The sequence below is a fragment of the Watersipora subatra genome, chromosome 8 (assembly GCF_963576615.1).
Source record: "Watersipora subatra chromosome 8, tzWatSuba1.1, whole genome shotgun sequence".
Lineage (NCBI taxonomy): Eukaryota > Metazoa > Bryozoa > Gymnolaemata > Cheilostomatida > Watersiporidae > Watersipora > Watersipora subatra.
In genome coordinates this window covers 57,295,344-57,305,397 of record NC_088715.1, presented here as the reverse complement: position 1 = coordinate 57,305,397, position 10,054 = coordinate 57,295,344, and the positions used below count along the sequence as shown (strand labels likewise).

At 47.8% G+C, this 10,054-nt stretch overlaps 3 pseudogenes; all 3 read right to left on the bottom strand.

Annotated features, from left to right (window-relative positions):
- Nucleotides 1–1,155: 1,155 nt before the first annotated feature.
- Nucleotides 1,156–1,332, bottom strand: LOC137402985 (U2 spliceosomal RNA; annotated as a pseudogene).
- A 1,397-nt stretch (nucleotides 1,333–2,729) lies between these two features.
- Nucleotides 2,730–2,911, bottom strand: LOC137402987 (U2 spliceosomal RNA; annotated as a pseudogene).
- Nucleotides 2,912–9,495: 6,584 nt separating this feature from the next.
- LOC137402991 (U2 spliceosomal RNA) lies at nucleotides 9,496–9,672 on the bottom strand (annotated as a pseudogene).
- Between the last annotated feature and the right edge of the window lie 382 nt (nucleotides 9,673–10,054).

The window sequence follows — 10,054 nt, the reverse complement described above, 5'->3', positions numbered from 1 at the left end:
TTTGCCAATAGGCCGAGAAGCGATAAATTGCCCGGACGGCCGTCCGTCGCTCAGTCGCGGCCGATTCGCCGCCGAGCGAGTGTCCGCTTTTAGGGCGAACGAGCCGCTCGAAGAAACCGAGATGCCTCGCCGGGGCCGAAGACTAATCGCTTTTTTCCGGTCCGCATGTCTCGCCGAAGCGGTCCGGCCTACCTCGACTAGTTCGGAGTCGGTCTCTCGCTCGTCCCGTTCAGTAACTGGCGCGAAAGCGCCAACTTTTAAACTCCCATCAGCGTATTTGAAAAAAGTTTTAGGTTCGCCTTTAATCTATTTAGGGTAGAGATGTAATTAAAGGATTTCGGCGTTCGCGCGCTCCGAGAGTGGCCTATTCGCTTCTCCTAGCTAGTTACGTAATAACGCTTCAAATCTCGTCGCGGGTAGAGTAGCGAGGAGGCTATTCGTCTTAGTCATTCTTTCGAAGTCGTCCCCCCCTCCCCCTCCCCGCACTTCGTTAAGGCTATTTCTTATATATATATATATATGTAGATAAAAGTTTTCATTATTCGTAGTTTCCGACTACTAAAGAAGCGCGTAGATAGAACGGGTCGGTTCGTCTCGGGCGATTTCCGCCCCGAACGAAACCTTTGCGGTCTCTCGTCTGTCCGCTCGCCACCCGCTCACCCCGAACACCCGAACACCCAACACCCAACGTCTATAGAAATAAACGTAGGCGAAGGGCTGGCGCCGCGCGAGCGCGTGACCGGGGAAAGAGGGCGAGGGCGGAAGAGCGGCGGCGTTGAAAGTTTCGCAGCGACGGCTGAGCGCTCAGTCGAAAACGAACGCGCGCGAAACGGGCGCTCGGTCGCGGCGAGCGCTAGTCGGCGCGGCTAACGGACGTCGACGAGGCGCCAGCGTCGTCGCCGGCGCCTCGCTTTCACGTTTTTCGCCGAGTTAAAACCGGAGCGGTCGCCCTCGCGCTCCGCGTCGTTTTTTTCGCGAATTCGGGAAGAAATTACGCGCTAAGCGCGTTAATTTAAAGCGCCGCCTCGCGGCAAAAGATTTTTTTCCGGTAGGCGCGTGGGTAGGTAGGTAGGCGCGTGGGTAGGCGCGTAGGTAGGTAGGTAGGTAGGCGAGGAGGTAGGTTCAGTTTATCTTTCATTTCGTGCCTCCCGACGAGGGGAGTGGGCCGTGCTCGGAAGTACTGCGATACCGAGACAACCCGTGACGGAGCCGAAGCAAGCTTCCGCGCTCCATCTCGTTCCAAAAATCAGATTAATATCGTAGCGGCGCGATGCGCCGTGAATCAGATATTAAACTGATTAGAACAGATACTCCTGTTTTATGACATGGAGTGGGGCTGACCTCGACGATATTGGCTTTTCGCCAAGGTCAGCCCCCCAAGGGTTGTCAACCCCTGGAATTTATTGCAGGGCGGTAATTTACCTTGCCAGGTCATCACGAATGTCCGAGGTACAACGACCACCGAACCTTCCAAGGACTCGTGGAGCATTTGAATGCTCTGGCCTGACCGGCACCCCGGGTGGGAATCCCTAGTGCAGGCCCGGATGTGACCGCTCGCCTGCCACGCGGGTGTTTCGGGGGGCTGTGCAATGAAACACCTGCAAGACCGCCGTGCAGCACGAATGCTACACTTTGATCTTAGCCAATAGGCCGAGAAGCGATAAACTGCCCAGACGGCCGTCCGTCGCTTAGTCGCGGCCGATTCGCCGCCGAGCGAGTGTCCGCGTTTCGGGCGAACGAGCCGCTCGAAGAAACCGAGAGGCCTCGCCGGGGCCGAAGGCTAGTCGCTTTTTTTCCGGTCCGCCCGTCTCGCCGGAGCGGTCCGGCTTCCCCCGACTAGTTCGGAGTCGGTCTCTTGCTCGTCCCGTTCAGTAACTGGCGCCGAAGCGCCAACTTTTAAACTCCCTTCAGCGTATTTAGAAAACTTTTAGATTCGCCTTTACTCTCTTTACGATATAGATGTAATTAAAGGATTTCGGCATTCGCGCGCGCCGAGAGTGGCCTATTCGCTTCTCCTAGCTAGTTACGTAATAACGCTTCTAATCTCGACGCGGGTAGTACCGAAGCTATTCTCAGCGGCCTTTCTCTTTCGAAGTCGTCTCCCTCTCTTCGTTAAGCCTATACGCGAGTGCTAGCCTTTTCGTTTCTCCTAGCTAGTTACGTAATAACGCTTCTAATCTCGTCGCGGGTAGAGTAGCGAGGAGTCTACTCGTCTTGGTCATTCTTTCGAAGTCGTCCCCCCTTCCCCTCCCCGCCCTTCGTTAAGGATATTTCTTATATATATATATATATATATATACATATATATATAAGAAAATCATTTTAATTTTACCTGATGAATGGTAGCAACCATGAAACTTTAAGTTGTAAAATGTTTTAAAAGTTTTCAGTTCTTAATATAGTTTATATATATATATATATATATATATATATAGATGTACATAAAGGTTTTCATTATTCGTAGTTTTCGACTACTAAAGAAGCGCGAAGATAGAACGGGTCGGTTTGTCTCGGGCGATTTCCGCCCCGAACGAAACCTTTGCGGTCTCTCGACGAGAGACCTTTGCGGTCTCTCGTCTGTCAAATTAACGCGCTAAGCGCCTTAATTTAAAGCGCCGCCTCGCGGCCAAAGATTTTTTTCCGGTAGGTGCATGGGTAGGCAGGTGGTGGGTGGGTAGGTAGGTAGCTAGGTAGGTTCAGGTTATCTTTCGTTTCGTGCCTTTCGACAAGGGGAGTGGGCCGTGTCCGGAGGTACTGCGACACCGAGACAACCCGTGACGGAGCCAAAGCAAGCCTCCGCGCTCCATCTCGTTCCAAAAATCAGATTAATATCGTAGCGGCGCGATGCGCCGCGAATCAGATATTAAACTGATTAGAACAGATACTCCTGTTTGAAAAGTGAAAAAGTAATCTAAAAGAAAGAAAATCCTACTAAACTAATCTATTATCGAAACGGTGTCCTAATCTAAACTAAGTCTCAAATCGGGTTTTAAAATTAATTTTAAACGTTCACTCTTCAAACCCCTTTCGCCGAAACGACAGGGTTTCAGAGAGGAAGACCCACCGGCTCATGTGAATTCCACACCGGTCGAACCTTCCTCTCTCGGACAGACTACACCCACACGCAACCTCGCCTGCCCGTCGTGTTTTTAATGAAAAACTCTTATTAAGCGAGACATACCTTTCTGTTACTTCCGTCATTGGCACATGACTTAGGCAGCCTTCTCCTTGCCTATCTCCTCTTCTCCTACGTTGTCTGGCAGTTCTTCTCTTCTTCTTCTCAAAGTGAATGCGGTGACTGATGCCAGCCTGTCCACGTCTGCCTCTCTTCCCTGAAACAGAAAATCGTTCCTAGACTGCCACAACAGTCCGTACACCTCCGCCACTGCCGAGAAGATGCCCGCTGTCACGTGCCAACTTTTGGCTCTCTCCACGACTCCGGTGCAAAGAAAGACTTCTTCTTCTCCTATGTCTGCTTCTAAACTTGCCGCAAAGTACTTCAGGTCTTTTCGTAGAAATTCGAGTCGCTTGCATCTGCAGAATATATGAAAGTCGGTCTCGAGCTCTTTACCGCAGAAAGTACAAAGGGTTCTCATCCCGCGTATGTTGTATTTTTTAACGAGCTTCCTGTCTTCAGTCCGCCCATCGCCATCCTCCACATAAAACACTTAGCTTTGCTCTCTATCGCCGCGTTTTGCCATACTCCGAATATTTTCCGTCTTTTCTCTTCTGTCGGGTCCTTCCGCCTGGTTATCTTCAAACTCAATAGCGACTGGTTTCCCTGTAGCCATTCGTAGATCTGCTTTACTGACGGGATGAAAGGCACCAGGTCGGCGAGTTTCTTTTCAACTTTGAGTAGAATTGATTGTAGCCTTTTGTAGGCCCCCGTGAGCTGGAAACTATGGGCGTCCGAAACTTTGAATGAGTCGCGATTGAAGAGGCGGGCCTGGAAGCCAAAAAAGAATCTAAAAAGTCCTGCAAATTGGTGTGAAAAGTCTTTTTTCGTGGGTCTTAGCAGATTGTGCTTTTAGTATAGCGCTTCGCATTTTTGTTTCATTTTTTCTAGACCTAATCCTCCGCTCTCTTTCGGCGCGCTTACTTTTGTTCGTGAGACCGCCTCCCTACCATTTTTCCACAGAAACGAGAAGATTTGTTTTTCGATTGTCTTGAAGAAAGCTTCACTCGGCATGAAGACCGACCCTTTGCGGTATATCAGCGGCGCGATAGTCGTATTTATGAGTAAAACCTTTCCCGGCAGAAAAAGGTTTAGGCATGCAAGCTTCTCCACTTTTTCTTTCATGTTTTTTATCATTCCATTTTCGTTGATCTTTACTACATCGTTGTAATTCCTTGTGGTTAACAGAGCCCCGCAAATTTTAAGAGTGTCCACAGCATAGTCAATGTTTTCGTTGCCGCCCAGTGGGAGAATCTTTGTCTTTCCTTTATTCAAATCGCTTCCTGTCGCTGTTGTTACCCGCTGGAAAAACCTGAAAACTTCGTCTGTATCTCTCTTGTCTCTACAGAATAAAAGAAGGTCGTCCGCGTAAGCCGAGGCTTTTAGTACCGTGCTGTTTGGCAGGATGATTCCTTTCAACCCCCCTTAAGGAAATGGTTGATAAAGGTCTGTGCGTAAATTATGTAGAGGGAGGGAGAGAGAGGGCAACCCTGTCGAACTCCTCTCTCTATGTATACAGGGTCGGAGAGAAACCCGTTGACTTGTATTCTTGTTTTTATACCCGTGTACAAGGTCGAAATCATGGACACCACGTTTTGTCTTATTCCCATCTTTCGCATGGTTTTGAATAAAAAGGCGCGATTCACTTTGTCAAATGCCTTCCTTTGGTCTAGCGACACTAGATAGTCGGACGTGTTTCTACTCTGACTGTACTGTATACAGTCTCGGATCAGTGCTAGGCCATCCTGGATCGATCTTCCTTTCAACCCGCATAGCTGCTCCGGGCTAATCACATTATCTAGTATGTCCGAAAGGAAGAAGTCATTCACATACTTAGCAAATATTTTGATGTCATTGTTGAGGAGGGAAATCTGTCTCTGATTGGCTACATCCAGCGGGTCTCCGGCTTTTTGTATCAAAATCGTCGTTGCTTTTTTCGCTGATTCGGATGGTATTCCTTTGTTTGCGACTTCGTTAAGTACTTCTAGAACGTCGTCGGCTAGTTCGGCGCTAAACATCTTGTAAAATTCGGCTGGTATTCGGTCTGGGCTGGGCAACTTGTTGTTTTTTGTGTTTGACAAAACTTTCTTAAAATTTCCTTCATTAAAGGTTATTTCTTCCGGGCCCAGGAGGGGTGTGTCCGATGGAGCGTGTATCTTTTCCGTCAGTAGATCTTGTAATTCGTCTTGCCTTTCGTATCTCGCGTACAAGCTCTGATAATATTTACGAAACGTCTCCAAAAGTTTTTGATTTTTCTCCACTACTTGCCCCTTTTGATTTTTGATTTTTGTGACCGCATTGTTAGTTCGCCGTTCTTTTATTCTGGTGAAAAAGTACTGCGTACACTTTTCGTTCAGCAGTTCTCGGTCTACCCTTGCTCTTATCGCTAGTCCCCTCGCTTTCTTTTCGCTCATGGATTTTAGCTTGTATTTAATGTCCGCTATTCTTTGCGAGAGGTGGTTCTGCATTTCCTGGTTAAGAGACCTTAGCTCTTCTTGTAGCTCTTCCTCTTTCCTTCGTTCTTCCTTGTTTTTTTCACTACAAAACTTTATAGTTTCTTTCTTTACACGAGCTTTGAAGTCGTCCCACCACTCGCCTCTGGTCTCGAACAGATCTTTTAAGGTGCGGGTGTCCTTAATAAGCTCCCCGATACCTTCACGGTATTTTTCTATCTCTAACACCGAGGTGTTCAGCTTCCAAGTTGGTCTCGTTCCTTGAACCTCGCGAGAGCAATCGGGCAGCTCGACCTCTAGTTTGACCAGAGCGTGATCGGAGAAGGGAAAATAGTCGACACGGTAAATCGTCTCGTACGAACTGTTCAGGTAGACTCGATCTAGCCTGCTGGCTTAGTTACCGCTTTTATTTGTCCACGTATACATTTTCTTCGAAGGGTTTTTAAAACGCCATATGTCGGTGATGCCCGCGTTCTTGCATATTTCCTTCAAGGCTGTCGCTCCCATTTCGCACATCGGTAGTTTCGAGTGATTGAACGTGTCTAAGGCGCGCGATTCCACGCAGTTGAAGTCGCCTGCTAAAATGATGGGGTGGTCGGTGTCGAAAAGTTCTGCCACTTCCTGTTCGAAAAAGTCTTTTCGCTGATGAGGTTCGTTCGGTGCGTAGATGTTGATTAGTCTTACCGGCCTCTTCCGTATATCTATGTCGATAACGCAAAAGTGTGCTTCTTCATCGGTGCGGTGCGATATAATCCGTGCTTTCTGTTGTTTTCCCACTAAAAATCCACATCCGGCCGATCTATTTGAGCCGTAACTGAGTATAGTTCAGCCTTCCCATTCCGATATTGAGTGACAATGCGTTTTTTGCATGAAGATTCCATAAAACTTTTTTTTTCTCAGTTCATTTAAAACGTGCGTTCTTTTGTTTCTCTCTGCCATGCCGTTAACGTTTATGGTTGCCAAGTTTAGTTTCTTATCCATTTTGTCATTGTTCAAATTTTTTTTTTTTAGGTTTATTTCCTTTGTCGCGGTTGCTAGTTTTAACCTTCCTCGGTCTCTCTGTCTCGGTGCTTTTCTTGAAAAAATGCCTAGGGTCTATTCCTGGTTGTTTAACTGCATCTTCACTATCCGTAGTGAGCTCGCTAGATTCCGAATCTTCAAGTTCCGATATAGTAACATGACTTCTTTCCAAGTCACTGACTAGTTTGCGGCTAGAATCTGTTTGGCTTTTCTCTTCGACTTGCGTCTGCGTGCTTTCCATCTTTATCTCTTCCTCGGTGTGCTCTGGTGTGTTGTCCGTATCGATGTCTAAACTCTCCGGTTGTTCCTCGATTATCGTAGCCTTGGACCAGCTTTTATCTAAACGCACTTTATTTGCCCATGACATTGGGCATCTGGCGTAACCATGCCCCTCTTTTTTGCAAATCGTACAAACTAGTTTACTATTGCAGTCCGCTTATTTGTCGCCGATTTGTTGGCACTGGAAGCAAATCTTAACTGAACACTCTTTTACTTCTTGGGAAGTGGATTGGCATCTGTGGCACGTTCTTTGTTGTCCGCGATAGGCGAGTCTAAAACCTGTCTTTCCAAAATTGACCATTCCCGGTGTTTTTGCTTCTTCCTTCGGTACGATCACAAACTGTCTTACTCCGTTTTCGATATTTGGGAAATCCTGGAAGTACAGTCGCCTTCCTTTTTTAACGTCACCGTATTTCATCAAAAACATCCACAGCGGGGAATCCGCTATTAAGCAATGACCATCGCCATAACTCGGGCTAGTCGTGATAAAATTTTTTTGTAAAATTACTGATTTGATGCTCTAAACTTCTGGCGCGTTCGCGATGAATCTTTTCAAGTCTTCTTCAGTTTGGATTGCTATCTCAACTCCTTTCGGCAGTCGTATAACGGCCTGGATAGTTTCAAGTCCTGTAATCTTCTTTAGTTCGTGGAAGAAGGCCTTTATATCATCCGCGTAACCTGACTGTATGGTTGCCGTCAAGCAAACCATGGTGGGGTGAGGGTGAAAGTAACTTAGAAGCTACTTTCTAAGAACTGAAAAAGTTGAGAAAGCAAGGGTAAATAGAGTAGCAGACGCGGGGGAGGGGCGTAAGTTAGGGAGTAAGAGTGCAAAAGGGAGATGTTGAGTGAGGTGTAAGTTTAGGAGTGTAGGAAAGGGGTGCGAGATGTAGGGAGAAAGAGAAGGGGAGTTAAGAAAGGAAAAGAGGCTGAAAAGAAGTGTGAAAGCGAAAGTGAGGAGGAGGCAAGAGGGGTGAAGAGTGATAAATACCTGGCCTGCCTCACTACAAGCGAGTGGGCAGGCTGGCGTGCCGAGCTGTATCCAAAATCTGAGTCTGTGCCTTTGGTCATGAACTTTTTCGGTCTGTGTCCAAATCGAGAATTGTCCGCCCCCCGGGGAAAAGTCTCGGTAGTAGTAGCAGCAGCTCCTCTAGCTCTGTACTTGTCCAAGAGTATCCAGTAGTGCTCCAAGTGGTGTGTAGTCCAGTGGTAAACGCGTAAAAATTTTATCCAATAGGCCGAGAAGCGATAAATGGCCGGACGCCGGTCCGTCGCTCAGTCGTTGCCGATTCGCCGTCGAGCGAGTGTCCGCAATTCACGCGAACAAGCCGCTCGACGAAACCGAGAGTCCTCGCCAGGGCCGAAGACTAGTCACTGTTTTTCCGGTCCACCCGTCTCGCCGAAACGGTCCGGCATCCCCTCGACTAGCTTGGAGTCGGTCTCTCGCTCGTCCTGTTCAGTAATTGGCACCAAAGCGCCTACTTTTAAACTCTTTTAATCGTATTTTTAAAAACTTTTAAATTCGCCTTCAGTCTATTTAGGGTATAGACGTAATTAAAGGATCTCGGCATTCGCGCGCGCGCCGAGAGCGGCCTATTCGCTTCTCCTAGCTAGTTACGTAATAACGCCTCTAATCTCGTCATAGGTAGTGTACCAAAGCTATTCTCACCAGCTTTTCTTTTTCAAAGTCGTCTCCCTCTCTTCGTTAAGCCTATAGGCGTAGATGTACTTGCAAGTCTTCTTTATTCGCGCTCGCGCTTCGAGTGCTAGCTTTTTCATTTCTCTTAGCTAGTTACGTAATAACGCTTCTAATTTTGTCGCGGGTAGAGTAGCGAGGAGGCTATTCGTCTTAGTCTTTCTTTCAAAGTCGTCCCCTCTCTCCACCCTTCGTTAGGGTTATTTATTATATAGATGTACATCAAAGTTTTCATTGTTCATAGTTTTCGACTACCAAAGAAGTCTGTAGATAGAACGGGTCAGTTCGTCGGGCGAATTCGGCCCCGAAACCTTTGCGGCCTCTTGTCTGTTTGCTCGCCACTCGCTCACCCCAAACACCCCAACACGCAACGTCTATAGAAAAAAACGTAGATGGGCGAAGGGCTAGCGCTGTACGCGTGCATAACCAGGGAAAGAGGGCGGAAGAGCGGCGTCGACGAAAGTTGACGAGCGACGGCTGAGCGCTTAGTCGAAAGCGAACGCGCGCTAAACGGGCGCTCAATCGGGGCGAGCGTTAGTCGACGTAGCCGCTTAGCTAACGGGCGCCGATGAGACGCCCGCGTAGTCGCAAGTGCTTCGCTTTCATGCTTTTCGCCGAGTTAAAACCGAAAGGCTCGCCTTCGCGTTCCGCGTCGTAACTTTCGCGAATTCGGGAAGAATTTACGCGTGAAGCGCGTTAATTTAAAGCGTCGTCTCGCGGCCAAAGATTTTTTCCTGTAGGAGGGTAAGTAGGTAGGTAAGTAGGTAGGTAAGTAGGTAGTTAAGTAGGTAGGCGAGTAAGTAGGTGAGTAGGTAGGCAGGTAGGTAGGCGAATAGGTAGGTTCAGTTTATTTTTTGTTTCGTGCTTCCCAGCGAGGGGAGTGGGCCGTGCTCGGAGGTACTGCTATACCGAAACAACCCGTGACGGAGCCGAAGCAAGCTTCCACGCTCCATCTCGCTCCAAAAATCAGATTATCAGATATAATACGCGCCGCGAATCAGATATTACACTGATTAGAACAGATACTCCTGTTTGAAGAGTGAAAAAGTAATTTAAAAGAAATAGAATCCTACTAAACTAATCTATCGTCGAAACGGCGTCCTAATCTATACTAAGTCTCAAATCGGGTTTTAAAATTAATTTTAAAATTTTAAAACCCGCTCTCTTTTCCTCTCCCCTTACTTCCTCTAGCCGCAGAACTTGATGGTTTCGCACTTGACCCGCCGCTTAAGCCCGTCTTACCACTTGCCCACTGTCGGAAAGGCGAGCGTAAGCGCGCTCATGTCAGTTATAAGTTTTGAGATGGTCTCCCTGTAGTCTTCACACTCGCGGACGGAGGTGTTAAGCCTTGAGGAAGGTCTTGCCCCTTTGGGGTTGGGAGGAGATCCTGATGTTTCAATAGAAAATTCCACCATAGAATAGTCGGAAAAAGGA